The 25441-nt window shown below is 43.1% G+C and overlaps 1 long non-coding RNA gene across 1 annotated transcript in view; it reads right to left on the reverse strand.

Moving 5' to 3' along the window:
* The window catches only part of LOC124545385, a 393572-nt gene that overhangs the window by 178119 nt on the left and 190012 nt on the right, over positions 1-25441 (reverse strand). Inside the window, exon 2 of the long non-coding RNA XR_006967614.1 lies at positions 23458-23570. This is a non-coding gene — a long non-coding RNA (uncharacterized LOC124545385). The remainder of the gene's footprint in view (positions 1-23457; positions 23571-25441) is intronic.

Below are 25441 nucleotides of genomic sequence, written 5' to 3' on the forward strand. Positions count from 1 at the left end.
TGTTGAGTGCTTTGGTGTGTTTCGTCATTTGTGTCTTTAATTTTTAAGTTTATCTACTAGTGCGTCTTTGTATCAATTATTAATGCTATATGTTTTATAGTGGCTAGCTCATTCTTCTAATCTGAAGTGTTCAGTAGAATCTTATAGAGTCTTTTCATTGCGTACTTGACTGCAGCTCGTTTGTGACTCTGTAGGTGGTTTGAGGTTGCATTTATAAATGCGTCTGTTGTGTATTTTCTGTAAATGTCAAAGGTATGGCTGTGATTGTCTCTTCTAAAAGTTATCTCTGGAAAGTTCAGTGCGTTTTCTCTCTCTTCTTCTGTCGTTATCTTTATGCCTTTGTGTATAATATTTATGAATTTGTGCAATTGTATTTTGTTTTGAGGTTCATCTACCACGCATATTATGTCATCCATGTACCTGCACCCGTCAATGATGTTGTACCTTATTACATCCTCGACTACTACTTTTTCTATATGATGTTGGCGAGTGTTCCTGAAACATGTGATTTCAAAATAGTTTTGTTGTGTTATTAACTGTAAAAATTTTGTCGTTTCATATACGTGTTCATCAGGTTGACGGTTGTGTGTTTTCATGTTTTCTTCAGTTAGTTTAATATTTCCAATAACAGCGCTGCAACTTCAGTCGCTTACTGCACCAACGGAAAGCAGTGTTACTGTGCTTGTGAGACATATATACCTCTTATGCGTTCTATTAGTTTAGTGTTATTTTATATTCTCCAACGATTTTCAAGTTTATACTACTGGGTGAGCTGTGATTGCATTTTCTTAGCTATTACGTATGTGGGAGCTGCCCTGAAATTTGTTATCGAGCAGATAGAGATGTTTTATTGAATTTATTGACCCTACTAATGGCATTATTAGTGGAGAACGCCTACATTGTGGTATTTCCGTGTACTGTACGCCCGGAATTTAACACTTCCGAGAAAAATAAAAGGAAACTACGTCAAACAGTACAAGATTGGCACAATAAAATTTTTAACAAGATTGCACCACAAAATATTGCACCTCTTGTATAAAGAACGTGCCTAGAAACCGGTCGAGCCCAGGAATTTATCGGACTGTTAAGTAACCTCCCAATGATGTGAAATTCCGTCCGACTAGTTTTGAATACTCAGTCATTATTATTTTAGATTTTAGAAACTGTCTGTGCGTGAATTCAGAAAGAAGTAAGTGCCGAGATCGTTTAAAAATTGCAGTTGGAAACATCATGGTTGTACAGTAACATTTCTGCCCACGTGACGAAGCAAATGTGCGCAACTGCAGGAAAGTGTCCATGAAGAAAATACGATGCCTGTTTTCCAAATTTAAAGGAATTTCAGCATTTGGAAGGTAAAGGATTAGATTTCATCGCAAATGTGCATTATCATGAGACCTCCAAGACTGCGTTGTTTAAGGCAAACAGAGAAGCAATTGCGACGTCTTATAACCCTGCAACTCGTTCGGAACTTCAAGTGAGCGAAGACATTTTGAAATTAAGTGAAGGTAATAGTTTAAAAAAACTGACGCTGGTTTTGTTTCTGACAAATGAATGTTGATGTTCGATTGTGAAAAAACGGAGGAAAACCGGTGTCAAAATGTAACTGTTGTTATGGACGGACATTTGACAGTTTTTCGAAAAAATTCAAACGACAGTACGCCATACACGTTGACATCATCTGAAGCATTAAGAAGAAACAGAGGTGTTAACTGTTTCACTTCACTTACTCCCAGACTAAAGTCAAATTAGAAATGAAAGACTTCTTCTGAGTGGTCGCCGAAAACTGCAGTGCTAGACCTTGAAATTTCTACAATAAAAGCTATGAAAACGGTGTTCCCCGAAACGTCCCTGTCCGGTTGCAATTTTCACTTCAACCGACGTACATCTACAGCTACAGAAACGCTCTGCAAGCCACCGAACAGTGCGTGGTGGAGCGTACCCTGTACCACTACTAGTCATTTCCTTTCCTGTTCCACTCGCACATGGATCGAATGCTGGTTCTCTAAATTTTCTCAACCGCGTTTCTTAAAAGGAACGTCGCCTTCTCTCCAGGGATTCCCTTTCGAACTCCCGAAACATATCTGTTTTTCGAACCTACCGGTAACAAATCTAGCGCCGCGCGGGATTAGCCGAGCGGTCTCAGGCGCTGCAGCCATGGACTGTGTGGCTGGTCTCGGCGGAGGTTCGAGTCCTCCCTCGGGCGTGGGTGTCTGTGTTTGTCCTTACGATAATTTAGGTTAGGTAGTGTGTAAGCTTAGGGGCTGATGACCTTAGCAGTTAAGTCCCATAAGATTTCACACACATTTGAACATTTTGAACAAATCTAATAGCTAGCCTCTCCTGGAATTAGCTCTGGAATACAGGGACACAGAAAAAGACCGATAATTTTGCTTCATTTGTGCTGCAATGGCACAGCTTTCATCAAACAGTGTTGATAAAACTTGTAGACTACTAATGCAGGAAACGCCTTGTGGAGAAATGGTCATGAAGTTCGGATACTATATGATCAAAAACGAATGGAAAATCCTAGTATACCAATTGAAATGTGGAAGGATTCACGGAACCAAAAATGCTACCGTAGGGTGTCATAGGAAACTGAACTCCCTGATAAATCAAAAACATCCGGACGTATACTTTCTAACACATTAGCCAAGGAAGAAACATGAAATGCTATATTAGAAAGAAAAATTCGATTGGTCTACCTCTTCAAAAAAGAAGAAAAGGGTACATAGATTTTGACAAAAGGTTAAAAGCCGTTATAAGAATAGAGGGTGTCCATTAAAATGTCCTAGTCATCAATTTTAACAATATAAAGTGTAAGCGTTTTACAATGTTTGTTGAGGGTGACAGATAAAGAGTAATTCAAAACAGTTATAGATAAATGCATTCATGAGTACTGCTTTGTTCTTTTCCTTCTCGCCCTAAGGCAGGGTTCAAAAATGGCTCTGAGCACTATGGGACTTAACATCTGAAGTCATCAGTACCCTACAACTTAAAACTACTTAAACCTAACTAACCTAAAGGACATCACACACATCCATGCCCGAGGCAGGATTCCAACCTGCGACCGTAGCGGTCGCGCGCTTCCAGACTGAAGCGCCTAGAACCGCTCGGTCACAACGGCCGGCTCCTAAGGGGTCGGCAAGTAATTTTAGATGGGGTCCGGATACTTTTGAAAATTTTTATCGAGGTTCAGAAGATAAACTCACATTCCTTACCATTCTTTTATTTTAATTTTCACTTGCAAAAAAAGGAAATGCAATAGGCAGGCATATTTTTATTCAAAAATCCAGAAAAAAACCTCATATGCCTTACGAACTTTTTATTTTAATTTTCACTCTCAAACTAACGTGAAATACAATAGATAGACATACATGAACTTTAAAATCCAGAAAAAGACGTATATTCATTTTCACTCACAAAATATGAAATACAACAGATAGGCAGAATATTTATTAAAAAGAAATTGTATTTCTGGTCTTGAGCCAGTTTCTTAAAGTTAGCTTCAGGTGAGGAGCACCTTATGTGAATAGTGTGTTGAAGGTCGAGGCCGTCAATATTGAGCGATACTTGTTCTTCCAAAAATTCATTTTTGAAAATTAAATTCACAAATAAATGTGGAGCCAAACCTAGAAGCCAGGTATATGGCTAATTGTTTGCTATTTTCATATTTTTCTGGGACATGTTTACCCCAAAATTCTTCAGCGGATGAAGTCTTATACGTTTACAAGAACATGTCTTCCTGCAAGTCTGTCATCTAAATGTGGGGTAAAGGCTCAGAAAAGTAGGACATCTTCACAGCCACATCCGTTCATTCTGCCGCTAGAGAAACTTCAAAACGCCATTTTAGCTTGCTGCAGATTCCTTCTCAATACCTGACATAAAATTTCTGAATACTGAAACGTCAATTTCAGAATTATTTTTAAATTCAAATATTGCTGAAAAGGGAAAAATTTCTTGATTTAGAATGTTTTTTTTAAAGCTATTCCGTTTGCAACGATAAGAAGACACACTTGCGGCAACAGTATAATTCTTCTCTTCAAAAAGAGCGACGGCCATTTCCAACATACAATTTTTATCATCCCAGAGTCCGAAAATGGTTTCTGGTGTTTTTATTAAACGGCCAACACAAACGCGCCGCCGCTACTGCAGATTTTTCTTGCTCGCTCATAGAGCGAACTAGGAAGGCAGTGCTTTTTTTTTTGTAAGAAGCTAGATATGCCTGGAGTTTTTCATGGCGAGCTTCACTACCCAGAGGAAAATTTTTGTGGAGCTGCCGATGAGTCGTTTCGTAGTGTCTCTTCAAATTGGCACTTTTAAGAAGAGCGACAGCTCTGTTGCATAAGTGGCTAAGTGGAAAAGCTCCAGGCCTATCAGGCAGCGTAAAATAACAATGATCAGTCCACTCAGTAAGAAACTTCATATTTTCACTGTCAGCTTTGCGCTTTTAAGGATCTATATCGATGAAAAAGATATATTATAAGCCTCGATAATAACAAAACACTCTGTGCGAGATCGCAACAACTACTGACGAAGTGGCGATAAAATTTGTGTACTTAATTTAGATTCGTTCTTTATAAAAATACAGGCGCCAGACAAACAGCACGTGCCGATGCACCGACGTGGAGCTGTTTCCTTGTCAAACTGTGTGTTGCTGCACACCAAAGGAGCCGCACGCCAAACGAGCACCACTGCAAAGGAGGTGCTTCGTTGTCAAAGATCGCCGCAGCCGAGTGAACACATCTGAAGTTTCATAAAGTACCTTTCAACTACCGTTCGAGTTACGAGCACGTACCAGGTGTAGAAGTATGAATCCGGAATTTGCTTGCAATAATTACACGTCTGTCTTTTGAAACCGATAAACAATATTTTAATTAAAATAACCTCCGTTGCTATTTATACATTTCTCCCACCTCTCCGGCAGGCTTTGAATGCCATGCAAAAAATCAGTTCTTCTTTCGAAGCAAAGCAGCCAGCGAACAATTTTCGTAAGAGTTGAAGCGCTGTTCAGCGAGAGAGTGTCCCAGGCATGCAAAAATAGATGATAATCGTACGCAGCTAAGTCTGGAGAATAAGACGCATGCCCTAGTATTTCCCAACTGAACGCCTCGATAGTTTTGTTGTGTGTGATGAGGCGTTATCATGGACAAGTATGACTTATGTTGCCTTTTCCCACATTCCGGTCGTTTTTCACGTAATGATCGATTTAAATCGATCATTTGGTGTTGGTGGCGATCAGTGTTAACAGTTTCACCAGGTCTTAGCAGCTCATAATAGATGAAACCCTTCTGAACCCGCCAAAAACAGAACATTGTCTTCTTTCCAAAGCGATTTGGTCTTGTAGTGGGTGTCGATGGTTTGCCTGGATTCACCCATGATTTAATACGCTTAGAATTCTTAAAATATATCCATTTTTCAACACCTGTCACTATTCAATGGAGAAAAGACTTTCTTTTGTATCTCTCGAGCAGCATTTCACAAGTGGTCTATCGATTTGCTTGCTGTCTTTCATTCAGTTAGTGCGGAATCCACTTTCCCAATTTCTGCACCTTTCCCATAGCTTTCAACCGAAGAGAAACGGCTTTCTGCTTCACATTAAATTGCTCCGCGAACTCATGTTGAGTCTGAGTATCATCTTTATCTATTAAGGTCTGCAATTCGTTGTGATAGAACTTTTTCGGTTCTTCCCGCGCTCGTCGTTTCTCACGTCAAAATCGCCAGTTTTGAATTTTTTGAACCACTTGAAAAACTGTGTTTTCGTAAGAGCATGTTCGCCGAAAGCTTCGACGAGCATTCGATGCGATTCTGCAGCAGCTTTCTTCACATGAAAACCAATGCTGTCTGCAAATCGTAGCTCGTATGCACAAAACTCTACATGTGTACGGGTTTGAACCAGATACCAACGTATAGAACTTGGGTTACTGTCTGTTGACACTTGTCGTCGGGCCGGCCGGAGTGGCCGAGCGGTTCTGGGCGCTTCAGTCTGGAAACGCGCGACCGCTACGGTCGCAGGTTCGAATCCTGCCTCGGGCATGGATTTGTGTGTTGTCCTTAGGTTAGTTAGGTTTAAGTAGTTGTAAGTTCTAGGGGACTGATGACCTCAGAAGTAAAGTCCCACAGTGCTTAGAGCCATTTGAACCATTTTGAACTCGTCGTCGCCGTTACAGGAAGCAGATGGCGCTGCATACGCGGTCTCATGGACCATTCACTGACGGCTAGCACCATGAGTAGGGTAATTCCGGCTTCACACTTTAACACGTCTGGTAATATGGTGTTTAAATGAATGTGTCATCTCGGATTTAACAGAGGTTTTAGAGGTTACCAGAGTGTGAAATCGATTTAAATAATCTCTTTGTCTATTAAATGAGATTCTTGTGTTGCATTCGTGTGTGCAGAGCTTTTGTGTGGGTCGACATAGCATGCAACGCCGGCCGGCCAGCTTGCTCCTAGCCGCCTTCGCTCTTCAGTGCACTCTTTTGCGCTGCACAGCATAGCAACTGTGTGTTTAATCCGTCTATAACTAACCATTAAGAATTATAATTATTCAGGAGTTAATAGTACACTACTTGAAAAATTATAAGGGAGGATCCCCAATTGAACTGTTATTTAAAGAAAAATATTTTTAAAATAATTTGAGTACATAATTTATGCGTTCAAAATTTTCCTCCAGAAGCCCACCGCTTGACTAAAGCATTTTATGTTCTGCAGTTTGCGAAGAGTGAATCTATAGTTTCAGTTCAACGAACGTTTCGTTTAAAGTTTAATTCTGATACCCCATATGACAACAACGTCCACCGATGGTATAGTCAATTCGAAACGACCGGATGTGTGGCTAAAGCGGAAAGCACGGGACGACGGAAAGCGTCTGAAGACGGCTTTGACTGGGTTAGAGCATCTTATCCTCGTAATCCTAAGAAGATGATTCGGTACGTAAATGTTTACCTTCAGTTGCCGAAGACGACAGTGTGGAAGGTTTTAAGGAAACGTTTACTCATGCGTCCATCCAGGCTACAATTGGTACCTGCTTTAAAGCAACATGACTGTGGAGTTATAGCTTTGCAAGTAAAATTGTTGCTGCGGGAAGATGACTTTCAGTATCCAGTGGTGTTCAACGATGAGCCACCTTTTCATCCATGTGAGAATGTAAATACGCATATTTTTTTGTATCTGGAGGTCAGAACATCCTCATAAAGCTGTACAGCATCAGAGAGATTCCGCTGAATTAATAGTTTTCTACGCTGTGGTCCGACCTCAAGCGCACGCACCAATTTTTCTTTATTTTATTTATTTATTTATTTATTTTGCTGAAGCTACCATCCGGATATTTTACAAGAATGGCTGTTTCTCTAATTAGAAGGTGAACCTGAAAACTCGGCAACAAGATGGAGCTCCTCCCCATTGTCATGTCTTTCTGCGTGGTTGGTTGAACGTGCTGGACCAATGGAGTGTTCATATTGTTCCACTGGCCTCCATGTCCATCTGATCTCACGCCATGTGTTCTTTTCCTTAGGGTCTTTATAAAACAACATGTCTACGTTCCGCTGTCTACGTTACCCAAATACCTAATGATTTTCTAGAGTCGAGACACAGGACTGAAGAGCCTATTTCTCCCATTACTCGGGGCTTGTTAACCGAAGTGTGGGAAGAATAGGACTTAAGGTTGGATGGGTACTGTATAACTGATGGTGCACAGGTGCATATATTGAACAATAACAAGAAGACGTAGGTTATTTTACATTTAGTTTGATTTAAGATTAGTTGTAAATAGTTTACCAATTATAGTTTACCATTGAAACTGGGCCATTCTTTTGTGGACAATCTGTACATAACGACTCGAGAGATGTACGACGTTTAAAATCTCTTACTTTGTCAAAAAAAAAAAAAAAAAACTGAGTGCGACATTAACGCTCATAATTTGAAATAATAGTCTTGAAAGCAAATTCTTAGTAAAAACTAAAAATCACGTATCCATTACTTCCATCATACCTAAATCATCATCAGGCCATGTCTCAGTAGGTGGTATGCAGAAAATACGAGCAGAATGCGGCCAAGCGTCGGAAGACACATCCGGCAACCGCAGTTTTTTAGGTTTTTTTTTATAAAAAATTGCGAACAAGACTGATTGTTATTTCAAATGATTTGATCAGGTCGCTGCTTGCTTCAAAATATTTTCAAAAATCATCAAAATTCATAAAATAAGACAAGAAGTTAAATCATCTGCTGCAGTAATATTGTAGAAAGAGTTAAATGTTAAAAATTAGAAACTGAAAGTAAAGATTTTAAAAAAACATTTAAACGTACCTAGGTAGTATAGGACTATGCATAGCCATTCCTCTGCCTGGATGAGGTGTGAAGGGATGTTTTTATTACAAAACAATTGGCAGATCCTCCACCACCATTGCGCTCCCTTTGACGGTCGGAAAACCCACAACTGAAATACGAGGGTTGTTCAAATTAAGTAATGCAACACATTTTTTCCTCAGAAAACAGGTTGGTTCTATTCTGGACTCAGATATGCCATACCATTTCCACTCTTTCAGCTATAAAACCCTGTTTTTCTACATATTCTCCGTTCAGTGCGGTGGCCTTACGCCACCTTACTGGGAACACCAGCGTGCCCGCATGGTACCACTCTACTCGTCGATGTCGGAGCCAATGACTCAACGACCCGCTGCATCAATAACCTCCCTTGTTGTGCAACGAGGTTTTTCATTGCGATCCATGGAGTACATCGAATGAAAGTGTCTGAACGTTCCAACATCGCAGGAGCCACAACTGTGTGCGGTCGGCCGGTTCATGGGAGGTCGGACAGGTTTGTGCGACCTTGTTGCGATAATGACAGAGCCTCGCCCAACGACTCACCATGCTTTTGTTCACTACCAGGCCTCCGTAGACATTCTGCAAGCGTCTATCTATATCTGCGATGCTTTGGTTTCCCGCCAGAAGGAACTCTATTATAGCTTTCTGCTTGGAACGTAACTCCGCTACAAATGCCACCGCCGCCTATCGGAATTTCGTGAAGTTACGGGGACTGAAGCGGGAATATTCCACGATGTTCCACAACAAATTAGGCATTTTTTCAACTGAAACTGGCCGAGAAAAAATTGTAATCCATTGCTTACTGAAACACCACGTTGGTGTCATACGTTGCAAAGCACACGACACCTTTCAGACCACCCCCTCGCTGACAGCTAGGTCTTGTCGCAAGAGACGGCCGTCTATCGAGACATATTCAACAGTACGTGAAGTAGCGACCATAGTTCTAATCGGACAGAATCTCCTCAGAACACTGTCCCCAAAGGATCGGAGCGACATGTTGGACAGTCCTAGGCGAGAGGCTCGCCTAGCGACGCCGTTTCGCAGGAAGCGGCTCGGGGCCGAGTGAAGGGCGATAAGGGCCCGGCCGCTGCAAGTGGCGCTCGCCGATAGCGCAAAGTACAGGGCGAGGTGGTGTAGCGTAGCGCGCGCGGTCGATAGCCATCTGCATACAGCGGCCGGCTGCGAATGAGGGACGGCCCGCTCCTTAAAGCCGATAGCCGCCGGCCAGGAAACAGCCCCAGTCACGGCATCCCAAAAGACAACACGGGCCGCCGGCGACGGTCACGAGCGGCCTCCCTGTCCCAGGTCCCGCTCCGTCGAGAGCTCGCACGTTGGTTCACACTGACTGCTGCGTCAGACTAAATTGACCCGGTTGTGTTGACTCATTCTTTTGACGAGGTAGTGTTATAGGGATGACACCGTAAGGTCACACTCGTACACTGTAATGTGGTCCCGCATCCGAAGCCGAGGTGACTAACGTTAACTCACTGATACACAGATACACGTATGGAAGTCCGATGGAGTTATGGACGTATCTCACAGGGAAACTTTAGTCTTATTGTCCTGATAACAAACAGAAATATAATGAGGTGACAAAAGTCATGGGATAGTGATATGCGCTGGCCGTTGTGGCCGAGCGGTTCTAGGTGCTTCAGTCCGGAGCCACGCGACCGCTACGGTCTCAGGTTCAAATCCGGCCTCGGGCATGGATATGTGTGATGTCCTTAGGTTAGTTAGGTTTATGTAGTTCTAAGTTCTAGGGGACTGATGAGCACAGATGTTAAGTCCCATAGTGACCATATAAAGTTGATCGTCGGTAAAGCAGATGCCAGACTGAGATTCATTGGAAGAATCCTAAGGAAATGCAATCCGAAAACAAAGGAAGTAGGTTACAGTACGCTTGTTCGCCCACTGCTTGAATACTGCTCAGCAGTGTGTGGGAACCGTACCAGATAGGGTTGATAGAAGAGAGAGAGAAGATCCAACGGAGAGCAGCGCGCTTCGTTACAGGATCATTTAGTACTCGCGAAAGCGTTACGGAGATGATAGATAAACACCAGTGGAGGACTCTGCAGGAGAGACGCTCAGTAGCTCGGTACGCGCTTTTGTTGAAGTTTCGAGAACATACCTTCACCGAGGAGTCAAGCACTATATTGCTCCCTCCTACGTATATCTCGCGAAGAGACCACGAGGATAAAATCAGAGAGATTAGAGCCCACACAGAGGCATACCGACAATCCTTCTTTCCACGAACAATACGAGACTGGAATAGAAGGGAGAACCGATAGAGGTACTCAAGGTACCCTCCGCCACACACCGTCAGGTGGCTTGCGGAGTATGGATGTAGATGTAGATGTAGCTGTAGATAGTGCTCAGAGCCATTTTTTTGATAGTGATATGCACATATACAGATGGTGGTAGTAATGCGTACCCATAAAGGGCGCCGGCCGAAGTGGCCGTGCGGTTAAAGGCGCTGCAGTCTGGAACCGCAAGACCGCTACGGTCGCAGGTTCGAATCCTGCCTCGGGCATGGATGTTTGTGATGTCCTTAGGTTAGTTAGGTTTAACTAGTTCTAAGTTCTAGGGGACTAATGACCTCAGCAGTTGAGTCCCATAGTGCTCAGAGCCAGCCATAAAGGGCAGTGCATTGGCGGAGCTGACATTTGCGCTCAGGTGATTCACGCAAAAAGGTTTTCGACGTGAGTATGGCCACAAGAGGGGAATTTACAGACCTTGTACGAGGAATGGTAGTTGGAGCTGGACGCATGGTCATTCCATTTCAGACATCGTTGGGACTTCAATATTCGGAGACACACAGTGTCAACAGAGTGCCAGAATACCAATTTTCAGACCAAACCTCTCATCACGGACAACGCAGTGGCCGGCGGCCTTCATTCCAAGACCGAGGGCAGCGGCGTTTGCTTAGAGTTGTCAGTCGTAACAGACAAGCAGTAATGCGTGAATAACAGAAGAAACCGAAGTGGGACGTGCCACGAACGTATCCGTTAGTACAGTGCGGCGAAATTTGGGGATAATGGGCTATGGCAGACTGATGCGAGTGCCTTTTCTAACAGCGCGACAACGCCTGCAGCGCCTGTCCTGGGCTTTTGACGGTATCGGCTGGACCCTATACGACTGGAAAACAGTGACCTACTCAGATGAGATCCGATTTCATTTGGTAATCGCTGATGGTAGGTTTCGAGTGTGACGTAGACCTCACGAAGCCATGAACCCAAGTTGTCGACAAGGCGCTGTGCAAGCTGGTGGTGGCTCCATAATGATGCGGTCTCAGGCGCTGCAGTCATGCACTGTGCGGCTGGTCCCGGCGGAGGTTCGTGTCTTCCCTCGGGCATTGGCGTCTGTGTTTGTCCTTAGGATAATTTAGGTTAAGTAGTGTGTAAGCTTGGGAACTGATGACCTTAGCAGTTAAGTCCCATAAGATTTCACACACATTTGAACATTTTTTTCCATAATGATGCTAGCTGTATTTACCTGAAATGGACTGTGTTCTCTGGTCCAACTCAACCGATCATTATCCGGAATTGGTTATCTTCAGCTGTCTAGAGACGATTTGCTGTCGTTTATGGAGTTCATGTTCCCAAACAACAATGGAATTTTTTTGCGTGACAGCACGCCATCTCACCAGCCTCATTTGTTCACTATTGCTTTGAAGAACACTCTGGATAATGAGCGAATGATCTAGCCACCCAAATCGCCCGACATGGATCCCATCGAACATTTATGGGATATAATCGAGAGGTCAGGTTGTGCACAAAATCCTGCAACGGCAACACTTTTGCAATTATGGACGGCTATAGAGGCAGCATGGCTCAACATTTTTGCAGGGGACTACCAACGACTTTTTGAGTCCACTTCATGTCGAGCTGCAGCACAAAGCCGTGGAAAAAGAGGTCAGACACAATATTAGGAGGTATTCCATGACTTTTGTCGCCTCAGCGTGCAACGCCTCGAGAACTGCTTCTACCAGATAAACTCCGTTTTCCACTATCAAAACCCAACACTTTCATATGGACGATTGGACACACAACAACGCATATAATAGTTAATACACAAGCGAATATCAAACACTGCTTATATTCTGTACTAGCAGTCCCAGCAATGTTTCGCAGTTGCTAAATATATAAGGGAATTGACTACATATCCGAAACACTTCCCGCCCCTGTTCTCATTGTCCATCCCCACGCTCTCCCTCTCTTCGTCCATATTCTCCTCCTGCCTCCTTTCTCTGTTTGCGTCGCCTCCTCCCCCTCTCCATTCCGTTTCCTCCGCACCCCTCTCTCTGCAGCTATGTCATCTTATCCCCGTACTATGATCTTGAGTCTTGTTTCTTCCAAACGAAATCTTGACTGGGGGTTGAATCCGCTTAAAATGAATGAGTAAATAAGTTGGAGTTATTGGTATATCGAGTACATAAGATACCTCTACAGCTCTAGGATCTGTGAGGATAGTAGCTTCACTAACAGTATTTCGCACAGTTTTAACCAGTGAATGGATAGGATTACAAAATTTCGAAAGATTCACATTCTGCAGCGGTATGTTAATCATAACCCCATACCACAACTTTCCTATTTTCTGTTCGACGAAAAGAAAGGAAGGTAACAAAACAGCACATTCTCGTGTAGACAATTTCCTTTGAAATGATACTTAATGTGAAAAAATATCCATGGTAGTAATAATTTTTTCTAATAATTTATATTCTTTGCTTTCGTAGTTGAAACTGAGTGCGAGAAAATAAGGAAACAGCTCGTTAACAGAGCACAGCACTGCATTTTATCTCTAAACAGTTAACCTGTACATTTTCGTTTAAAAATGTTTTTTACCCATGTCCATTTGTACATTAGTGAATACTGTAGAAATCTGGAGTCAATCTATCAAGAATACTTCTAAATTTTCCTAACAGCGTTTATCGTTTCTGTATTAAATTAAGGTTTTTCTATTGAATACATGTATAAATATGTAGCCAACGTCCAGAGAAATGTTCATTAGAGTGTCGTGTAAAAATGTGTAGTAAGGTCGTGGAGAACTTTTGGAGGCCTTTAATAACGTTTCCATTTTATACATGAAATCTAGATTTATATAGTGTATATATTTAAAATATGTAGCCTATGTCCTTCCGACGGTCATTAGAATATCGTGTAAAAATAGGTCAAGACTTTTTGTATCAGTTTTAAGGACGGACTGGTCTTTATATAGTACTATAAACTAGATGAACTTTGGAAGATAGCAGAGTGTACAGATCACACGAAGTGTTTTGGGAATATTCTCAGAATACTCACAGTAAATATGCCTCACATAGGTGATAATAGCGTCTAGATCACATCACAAGCTGAAGTAATCGATTGACGAATAAACCACAAGTAAAAGATAGAGTAATACACACGAAAAACGTAACAAGATATGTCAGCCAGACAGAAAAATCATGCTTATAATGAATACGATCTTACTTCCCTCCAGCAGAAATTCTCTATCGTTTCAGAAGAAACAACACTATTTTAGCGACTATTAAGATGCAGTTTTTTCATCTAAAAATTGCCTCCAACGTTCAGGCTTGTATTATTCTCGGAATTAATATAAAAATTTCCTATGTTTGATTTAAAATTCCCGCCAGTCTAACAAACGCCCATATATTTGATGCCGCGAAAAACCTATCTATATCTAGCAGAAATGGATACAACTGGCAGTAGCACTGAACCGATGCGACGAACATGAGTTGCGGGAATTCCCAAACTTGCTAACACCATCTTCCTACCGCCCCGCCAACACAAGCCCAGAACACCGCCAAGCCTACGATGCGTCATTGCAGCCTACGGTGCCAGTGAACTTGAATTGAAAGTGATTTGTGTCATTGGTAACAGGACAAAATTTTGTTAGTAGCTAGTTTCTGCCGGCCGTGGTGGCCGAGGTGTTCTAGGCGCTTCAGTCCGGAACCGCGCTGTTGCTTCGGTCGCAGGTTCGAATCCTGCCTCGGGCATGGATGTGTGTGATATCGTTAGGTTTCAGTAGTTCTAAGTTTAGGGGACTGATGACCTCAGCTGTTAAGTCCCACAGCGCTTAGAGCCATTTGAACCATCTGAAGTAGCTAGTTTCGTAAGGGAAAAAATAAATGGTATTCATATGATGCGAGCTACAAATTGAAAGTAATAACATATGCAGAACATGGAAACAGAGCAGCTGAGCGGCATTTCGGCCCTCCACCAACAGAAATGATTAGCACGTGAACAAAAATAAAAAATCTCATAAAATTCCACAAGACTATGAAGAGAGTATATTATTATTCCAGAGCTTTATTTTTAATCGTCGAAAGGAAACCAGTGTGGAACTAAGCCAAACAGCGAATTTGGACGAAACTCATTTGACATTTGATGTGCCGAGTAACAAACTGCTGCCATGAAGGTTCTAAAATTGTAAATGTATAAAAAAAAAGTGGATATGTTGTCCTTTCATGTTGTGCTGTCGGTACTAAATTTAATCCAGTTATTATTTTCAAGCGCAAAATAATGCCGCAACCTCCTGAAATACCGCCAAGTGTTGTTCACGTACGTGACAAGGGCTGGACGGACGAGGCTGGTATGAAATTATGGACTAACCAAGTGTGGGAGAGAGTGAAAGGTGTTTTATTAAAGAAGAGTTCTCTTCTTGTGCTACATTAATTTAGTAATCATTAGAAAAGTTCTGTGAAAGACCAATTGAGACAGGGAAATACAGAGCTTGCTGTTATTCCGGGAGGAGTTACTTAACAATTACAACCTCTTGATGCTTCGATAAATAAACCATTCACAAGAGAAATGGAACAAATGGTTGACGGATAAAAACCAACGTGAATTCACGCCAAAATGAGCTTTGAAACGACCTACAATCAAACAATTGTGTCAGTGGATAAAACAGTCGTGATCTAGAGTGAGTAAGACATTATTGTTAAACCTTTCAAGAAGTGTGGCATTAGTAACGCTCTAGATGGCATGGAAGACCATCTCGTATACGAAGAGGACAACGATGCCGACGAAGAGGGAGAAGAAGAAGGAGAAGAAGAGGAGAAGAAAGTTCAGATTACAATTTTTCGGGATTTTAGAGGTCAGTTCGGTTTTGTAAACTAAGAATTTTTTTAGCCTGGTTTTATAATCCAAAAAGGAAAATGGTAAAAGTGTTATTTAAAAGAAAATGCTTAAAAATTAAGCCGTATAGTACAATCCATAAAATACTGTATTTAATTTCCAAGTAGCATATCACATTTTGCGGACCACAGTATCTCACCGTTATAGAGGAGTCTTTATAAGTTTTCGTTGTTTTCGAGAAAGAAAGACTTCATTTTTCTGTTTTCCTTTCTGAAAAGGCATATGCACAACAACCATGAAGACGTGATTTGTTTCATAATAGGAAATGAATTTTTCAGTTCAACAACAATACCCTGTTTCGTCCGTTCCTTCTGCGCCTGATGGCTTTGGCAACATGACAGTTCCGACTGAGCATGAATAACTCGACTTTTTTTCGGCTTTCCTACGTCTCTTCTTTCTGAGGGCTTGTACTTCTTTACAGCGATTGGAATACTGGCTTCATCCATCCGTTTGTGGCGTTTTCCCCATTCATTCCTGTATTCTTCAGTCTCCTCTTTTAAATTATAAATTCACAATACTTGCTTGATATCATCATTTTTAATGTGGTCTCCCATTGAGAAACATTCGACAGTTTTCAAAAATCCCATTTCTGCTGACTGTATGTTGTTTCTCTTTTTGTCTGAATCCAGAATTCGCTGCCACAAATTATCACATCCACTGCTATTGTTTTAGGCAGTTTCAACTTCGTGGCTTTGGTAATATTGTTTTTGAAGATTTGCTTTTAGGTCCACATACACGTTGAAATTTGTCAGCATTTTTTCCTACGTCTTTGCCTACGTCCAGAATTACAACAGTGCCTAAATAACTGAAATTGGTTACTCACGTACCTTATTTTCGATAACAATTTTTGGTCGAACTGGGAGTTTTCCATAGTGTGCCATAACTTTTGTTTTAGTAGCAGATATTTTAAGAGGGTGGTATTCTCTTCCCAACTTATATAACTTATACACAAAGTGTTGTAAGTCTACCTTTGTATTTTGTAATTATTATATCTTTTGCACGCTGCATGTATGGTAATTGGTTGCCGGATACCTTGGTAGACTTCCTTCTTCCGCTTTCTTATGACGTCTTCAATATAGATGCTATAAAGAGTCGGTGAAATGCTACATCCCTGTCTGATTTATTTTTATTTCGTCTGTTTTTGAAGTGCTTTTGTTTACGGTTATTTTGCTGCCTTCATATATGATTTTTAGTAGTAGAAATTACATTTTTCTATCAAAGAAAGAAGAACGAAGTTTCACAGTAAAAGATATTTATGTTCAAGGTTCACACTATAAAGACGCCTTTGTAGTGGCACTCAACTGAGAGGTAACCGCATTAGCATCCTGAGGGAGAGGTACTGACGTAAAGCCCTTGATCACCAGTCTTTGCGCCAGTGTCATGGAATAAATTCCAAACCTTTCCGCCGTGCCCCAGAAGCGAAGACATGTGACACTGTTGATAATGATCCGTCTGTCTGATGATGCCCTCATCATCGTCATACTACACAGACACAGCACTACTCATCCATTACCCCCGCCTATACTCCACAATTATGCATAAGACGCAACTCACATCTCCACATGGACAGTGGCCATTGTGCGCGACGAAAGACAACCCTTTCGGATTACGTGACTGAAGCTACCCCATGAGGTCCCGCAGCCTGTAATGCCATACGACTTTACTATTTTGCTGCAAGTGACATCCTCCGTAGTGATTCAGTTTATTACGGTCTTACTTTTGTCGCTTATATTTATTGCTTATACTGAATGAATTGGAACACGTGAGGCAATACTGATCCAACGACTTATCTTAGAAGATAGACTAAGGAAAGGCAAACCAACGTTTCTAGCATTTGTACACTTAGAGAAATCTTTCGACAATGTTGACTGGAATACTCTCGTTCAAATTCTGAAGGTGGCAGGGGTAAAATACAGGAACCGAAAGGCTATTTACAATTTGTACAGAAAGCACATTGCAGTTACAAGAGTCGAGGGACATGAAAGGGAAGCAGTGGTTGGGAAGGGAGTGAGATAGGGTTGTAGCCTCTCCCCGATGTTGTTCGATCTGTATATTGAGCAAGCAGCAAAGTAAAAAAAGAAAAATTCGGAGTAGGTATTAAAATCCATGGAGAAAAATGGTTCAAATGGCTCTGAGTACTATGGGACTTAACATCGGAGATCATCAGTCCCCTAGAACTTAGAACTACTTAAACCTAACCAACCTAAGGACATCACACACATCCATGCCCCAGGCAGGATTCGAACCTGCGACCGTAGCGTTCGCGAGGTTCCGGACGGTAGCGCCTAGAACCGCTCGGCCAATCCGGCCGGCATGGAGAAGAAATAAAAACTTTGAGGTTCGCCGATGACAGTGTAATTCTGTCAGAGGCAGCAAAGGACTTGGAAGAGCAGTTGAACGGAATAGACAGTATCCTGAAAGGAAAATATAAGATGAACATCAACAAAAGAAAAACGAGGATAATGGAATGTAGTCGAATGAAGTCGGACGATGCTGAGGGAATTATATTAGGAAATGAGACATTTAAAGTAGCAAAGGAGTTTTGCTATTTGGGGAGCAAAATAACTGATGATGGTCGAAGTAGAGAGGAGATAAAATGTAGACTGGTAATAGCAAGGAAAGCGTTTGTGAAGATGAGAAATTTGTCAGACTGATATTTAACAGCCGAGAAAGATTCAGAACAGATTATGAGGTCCACAGCGTGCCGACAGCAGCTACTGCAGCCGCTGACCAGAGGTAAATATGTGCACCACGCCAGAAAGTGATACTCAATTTCCACTTGCAACTTTAGTCGCCTCATTTTTCCCATACATTCAACCAGGCCCTGTAGTTAAACACATTCATGATTGTCGGGCTTAACTGTAGCAGAAAAGTGAGATATCGGATTTAACGAAAAGGACTGATCGGCCACTGTAGAGTGCTTTATGCTCTGAGGTTATTGAATTGTTTTAATTGTGTATTTATTTTTGATTGCTCTTTAGCGACCCCCAACCATTATTTGGTTATTTTACACTCCTGGAAATTGAAATAAGAACACAGTGAATTCATTGTCCCAGGAAGGGGAAACTTTATTGCCACATTCCTGGGGTCAGATACATCACATGATCACACTGACAGAACCACAGGCACATAGACACAGGCAACAGAGCATGCACAATGTCGGCACTAGTACAGTGTATATCCCCCTTTCGCAGCAATGCAGCCTGCTATTCTCCCATGGAGACGATCGTAGAGATGCTGGATGTAGTCCTGTGGAACGGCTTGCCATGCCATTTCCACCTGGCGCCTCAGTTGGACCAGCGTTCGTGCTGGACGTGCAGACCGCGTGAGACGACGCTTCATCCAGTCCCAAACATGCTCAATGGGGGACAGATCCGGAGAGCTTGCTGGCCAGGGTAGTTGACTTACACCTTCTAGAGCACGTTGGGTGGCACGGGATACATGCGGACGTGCATTGTCCTGTTGGAACAGCAAGTTCCCTTGCCGGTCTAGGAGTGGTAGAACGATGGGTTCGATGACGGTTTGGATGTGCCGTGCACTATTCAGTGTCCCCTCGACGATCACCAGTGGTGTACGGCCAGTGTAGGAGATCGCTCCCCACACCATGATGCCGGGTGTTGGCCCTGTGTGCCTCGGTCGTATGCAGTCCTGATTGTGGCGCTCACCTGCACGGCGCCAAACACGCATACGACCATCATTGGCACCAAGGCAGAAGCGACTCTCATCGCTGAAGACGACACGTCTCCATTCGTCCCTCCATTCACGCCTGTCGCGACACCACTGGAGGCGGGCTGCACGATGTTGGGGCGTGAGCGGAAGACGGCCTAACGGTGTGCGGGACCGTAGCCCAGCTTCATGGAGACGGTTGCGAATGGTCCTCGCCGATACCCCAGGAGCAACAGTGTCCCCAATTTGCTGGGAAGTGGCGGTGCGGTCCCCTACGGCACTGCGTAGGATCCTACGGTCTTGGCGTGCATCCGTGCGTCGCTGCGGTCCGGTCCCAGGTCGACGGGCACGTGCACCTTCCGCCGACCACTGGCGACAACATCGATGTACTGTGGAGACCTCACGCCCCACGTGTTGAGCAATTCGGCGGTACGTCCACCCGGCCTCCCGCATGCCCACTATACGCCCTCGCTCAAAGTCCGTCAACTGCACATACGGTTCACGTCCACGCTGTCGCGGCATGCTACCAGTGTTAAAGACTGCGATGGAGCTCCGTATGCCACGGCAAAGTGGCTGACACTGACGGCGGCGGTGTACAAATGCTGCGCAGCTAGCGCCATTCGACGGCCAACACCGCGGTTCCTGGTGTGTCCGCTGTGCCGTGCGTGTGATCATTGCTTGTACAGCCCTCTCGCAGTGTCCGGAGCAAGTATGGTGGGTCTGACACACCGGTGTCAATGTGTTCTTTTTTTCCATTTCCAGGAGTGTAATTGTGCATTTACTTCAACTGATGTTTCTGTCCCCAGTTGTATTTAATTTCTTTGTATTTTATCGAGCCCCAGATGTGGTTAACGACCAGCTTACTATTAAAGAATTCTAGAGTTAGGAATTGACATTAACAGTTCAGGAATACCCAGTATATAAAAGTTTTACCATCTTTTATGTATTATAATTATGATTCCTATGTCATGAAGTCATTCTAAGATTAAAAATAAACCTTAATAATAAAAAACTTTTAAATTACTCTTTGTAACAAGTAGAGACGCCTTGAACCCATACACTAAGTTCTGTTAGCATTAACGGATCTTTTACAGTGAGAGTAGTGGAACTGACATTAAGACCATTGTCTGATCACATCACTGCCCATGCCGCTGAGCTCTGCATGCGTGACATGGTATCTTCCTACCTGGTAGGCAGAAGGTTCAACACTAATTCCCCAAAACATTCACAGAGCGTCCTTGAACAACTGTGGTAGGAAGGTAGATCAGAAGCAGTCACACACATGTTAAAAATGTTGTGAAGCATCCGGACGATATCCTTGAACACAATGCGTTTCCATAGTGGAGCGGGATGAGCGATAATGGACGACAGTGCAAACCCATATCGTCACAATCTTGTTAACACCATCCTAGTTGAGCATAGAATCACTGACTGCATAATCTCCAGATTTCAGCTGCGCTGAGAATGCTTACGTCGGGTCAAAATTTTCCTAACCGGCCAGAGAACTTTGCGGGCATCATACAGGCTGCTATGGAGAAATGGACCAAAATCTCACAGGCTTCTCTGTACAATTTGGTAAGAAATATGGCTAATAGCAATCATAAGTGTTTCCAATTACGAGGAGAGGCAACTGGTTCATGCAAAACAACAGTGAGAAAAAGTGTAGCGTTTGCAGTGTAATCGTTTGTAGGGTTTGGTTTTAGCTTTTTGTTTGAGTTTATAAAGTGAAATTGTTTTTATCTTCTTTATTTTTGTTTTATAATGACTGCAACCGACAGAAGAAAATCAGTTTTGTTTCCTATTACGTCGAATATTGACAATAAAGCAATATGCAGCATTTATTGTGACTACTGTGTTTATGTAATTCTTTTATTCTTTATTTTAAAAATATACATTGTTGGTAGTAAATCATTAATTTCTACCTAAAATATTACAATATATTTATGTTAATCACTGCAAATCGTCTTCTATAGGTTTTGTACACACATCGAAAAAAGTTTTGCATCACCCCAGTTCCCAGAACTCCTGAAGATACACGTTGACTATGAGTATCTAGTCGCAGACACAGTTCCTCTTGACTGTTCAGATAAGTTATTAAGCCCGCAGAAAGATGTTAACATCCATGCATGAGCAGTGTATATTAGACAGAGGGGGTCCGACAGCCGATCAATTCCAGTCATTCGACCAGGAACAAGGCATACGGCTCGTGTTGTCTGTAGTTCAACCATGCCTAGACGGTCAATACCTCGGTTTGATTGGGCCCGCATTGCTACTTTGTGTATGGAAGAGCTCTCAACAAGGGAAGTGTTCAGGCGTCTCGGAGTGAACCAAAGCGATGTTTTTCGGACATGGAGGAGATACAGAGAGTCATGAACTCTCGATGAAGGCCTCGCTCAGGCCGCCCAAGGGTAATTACTGCAGTGGATGACCGCTACCTACTGATTATGGTTCAGAGGAACCCTGACAGCAACGCCACAATGCTGAATAATGCTTTCCGAGAAGCCATAGGACGTAGTGTTACGACTCAAATTGTGCTCAATAGGCTACATGATGCGCAACTTCACTCCCGACGTCCATGGCGAGGTCCATTTTCCCAATCACGACACCATGCACCGCTGTACAGATGGTCCCAACAACATGCCGAAAGGACTGCTCAGGATTGGCATCACATTCTCTTCCCCGATGACTGTTGCATAAGCCTTCAACCAGACAATCGTCGGAGCCGTGTCTGGACACAACCCGGTCAGGCTGAATGCCTTAGACACACTGTCCAGCGAGTGCAGCAAGGTAGAGGCTCCCTGCTGTTTTAGGGTGGCATTATGTTGGGCCGACGCACGCCGCTGGTGGTCATACAAAGCGCCGTAACGGCTGTACGATACGTGAATGCCATCCTCCGACCTATAGTGCAGCCGTATCGACACCATATTGGCGAAGCATTCGTTTTCATGGACGACAATTCGCATCTCCACCGTGCACATCTTGTGAATGGCTTCCTTCAGGATAACGACATCACTCGACTTGAGTGGCCAGCATGTTCTCCAGGCATAAACGTTATCGAGGATAGATTGAAAAGGGCTGTTTATAGATGACATGACCCACCAACCACTCTGAGGGATGTATTCTGAATCGCCGTTGAGGAGTGGGACAGTCTGGACCAACATCGCCTTGATGAACTTGTGGATAGCATGCCACGACGAATACAGGCATGCATCAATGCAAGAGGATGTGCTACTGGGTGTTAGAGGTACCGGTGTGTGCTGAAATCTGGACCCCCACCTCTGAAGGTCTCGCTGTATCGTGGTACAACATGCAATGTGTGGTTTTCATGAGCAATAAAAAGGGTGAAATGATGTTTCTGTTGATCTCTATTCCAATTTTCTGTGCAGGTTGCGGAACTCTCGGAACTGAGGTGATGCAAAACTTTTTTTGATGTGTGTAGAAGGTAAATGACAAAATCGTGAGTCTTCCCTCATGCGTGATTAAAGTAAGAAAATGAAAAGAAATTTAAAAATTGTGTTATGGCTGGGTAGGTCTGTAGACACGATATCTGAACAGTCGTTTTCGGACGGATGGAGCACAGCACATTGGAGACTACACACTTTTTCAGTTTTACCAACTCAGTAATGTCTAGGACCCATATCATAGGGTCAACGATTCCACACGTGTAAATCACAAGTGTCTGACGAACGGATGTCACGCCTCTGCGCAGAGCCTTAGACGGCGATAGACGACCTAGTTTGTGTCAGAGCATCGGTTATTTGACAGTGGGACGTCAGTAACCTATTTTTACCTAAACTGTACGGAAAAAAATGAATCGCACAGGCTTCAGCAGTCGATGATCAAACACAACCGGTACCCTTCCCTGAGATTTGCCCTCTAAATGTATAGCGCAATATCATATTGTTAGTCAGCGTTCAGAAAACGCAGTGATAACATTCTTGTGGGCTTGGTATTTGGCTACCTTCATCCGACCCATCATGAAGTATCAAGTGTTTATTTCATTTGTCTCGAACTGAATACCTCCAGATCAACTGATAATGCCAAAGATGGTGAATAACAGAGATTCGAAGTTGGCAGAAAAAAGTTGCGTTCGCAAATGTGTAACTGTTAAGTGTGTCAGGGGTGCAGGTATGTGAGGCGAATAAGGGAAGTGCTCTGGGATCCCCGAGAATAAGGAGCCTCCTGGATCCCGAAGGAAGAAAGAGATAAAGGGAAAGGAAAAAATAAAATAGAGAGGAGAAGATTAATCAGATTTATCAGTCAGCTAATTCCGAGTTTCCTAGTGTTAGTCGACATAGTCAGATCAATTGCTACAGTCACTCAACATGACAGAACTTACCGACAGTGTGGCGTTGGAAGTACTGGTTGAAATTGCTTGATAAATCGCTCTTTTGTGGCTGGGTCTATGACAGCGACCGGGTCGTCACTCGCACAGCACACACCATCTTCCACCTGCGAAACAGGAAAAAATTACAATTTCCAACTTATCTACGGGACCAACAAGAAGAAAGAAAATATGAAATTTTTATCTACTTCCTGATCATAGCATTAGAAACACCCTTAATAAAACTGCGCCAAATTCAGCAACTACGGCAGCCAACAAATCGTTGAACAACACCAAACGGACGAGATCCTATGAACATCAAGGCACAACAACATAGCTCATCAAGACCTAGTCCGCCGAATTAGAAATTGCTGTACACCCATCCACAACGCAGATCCAGGTACGAATAGGCCTACTACCAATGGACGAGTTTCATTTATATGGAAATTGAAAGACTTCTTGTAAGTGAAATAGAAATCATTATTTTTCGTGAATTAGTAATTTGTATGTTTCATTTTTGTTAACTCTTTAATTATTCATTGCTTTTGTCAAAGCGTCTAAATATTTCTAATACGTAAATTTAAAAAGTTGAATTAATAATGTTAAGTACGTAAACATAACAATATCGCTGCCAGCATTACCAGAGACTTATCGCTCTTGTGTCGTGCCCTTAATGAAATAATCGTCAACGGGACTACATGATGAGTCAGACCAAGTGGTAAACAACGACGTAAGAGGTCATATATAAATAGTAATTACGACTGTTAATTATTTCCCACTAAAATTAAATAGAGCATTAAGAAATGACGCCCAGAATGTCAATCTTACTGTGCGCAGTATCGTTCAATCGCTAGTTACCAGCTACGAGTGCGCCGGCCGGAGTGGCCGAGCGGTTCTAGGTGCTACAGTCTGGAACCGCGCGACCGCTACTGTCGCAGGTTCGAATCCTGTCTCGGGCATGGACATGTGTGATGTCCTTAGGTTAGTTAGGTTTAACTAGTTCTAAGTTCTAGGGGACTGATGACCTCAGATGTTAAGTCCCATAGTGCTCAGAGCCACTTGAACCATTTTGAACCAGCTACGAGTGCGTTTACCGATCCAGTACTGGAGAGATGGCCAACGGCGTTGCCTCCTTGAATATATGCCGGCACGGTAGCTCAGCGTGTTCAGTCAGAGGGCTGGCTGCTCTCTGTCACAACGATGAACATGAAGAGGTGTCATGTAACGTCCACCCAGACCAAATGCCGAAAACAATAACGTACAAAATGGAAAAAAAAAACAGAAGAAAAGAAATACAGGTTTCCGCCATGTCATCGACGTTAAGCGACGTCCGGCGTGTCGGGTACTTGGATGGGTAACCGCCTGGATACGCCACGCAGCTTTCCCTTTACCTTTCCTGAAAAGGGGAGGAAAGGTGATGGTGGTAAGTTCCTGACCACCAGACTTAATGCCAAAGCCTTGGATTAAATTACAAATCCCTCCAATGTGTTTCATGTAGTGGGAGCGTGTGACAATGGTGATCCGTTCGGGGGATGAGGACATTAAGCTCGACGGTTTCAAATGGTTAAAATGGCTCTAAGCACTATGGGACTTAACATCTGAGGTCATCAGTCCCCTAGACTTAGAACTACCTAATCCTAACTAATCTAAGGACATCACACACATCCATGCCCGAGGCAGGATTTGAACCTGCGACCATAGCAGCAGCGCGGTTCCAGACTGAAGCGCCTAGAACCCCTCGGCCACAGGGGCCGACGTTCGGCGGTTTCCTTGGCGCTAATCGAGATGAACAGGCTACGACTTTCACCCTGTCCATTCTCTCATCATCATCATCATCATCATCATCATCCAACGCAAACACATCACACTAAACACACACACACACACACACACACACACACACACAAGCGCGGGCGCACGCATGTACACACTACTCACACACACACACACACACACACACACACACACACACACACACATTAGAATCACGTACCAGAAA

This window comes from Schistocerca americana, chromosome 8, assembly GCF_021461395.2.
Source record: "Schistocerca americana isolate TAMUIC-IGC-003095 chromosome 8, iqSchAmer2.1, whole genome shotgun sequence".
Classification (NCBI taxonomy): domain Eukaryota; kingdom Metazoa; phylum Arthropoda; class Insecta; order Orthoptera; family Acrididae; genus Schistocerca; species Schistocerca americana.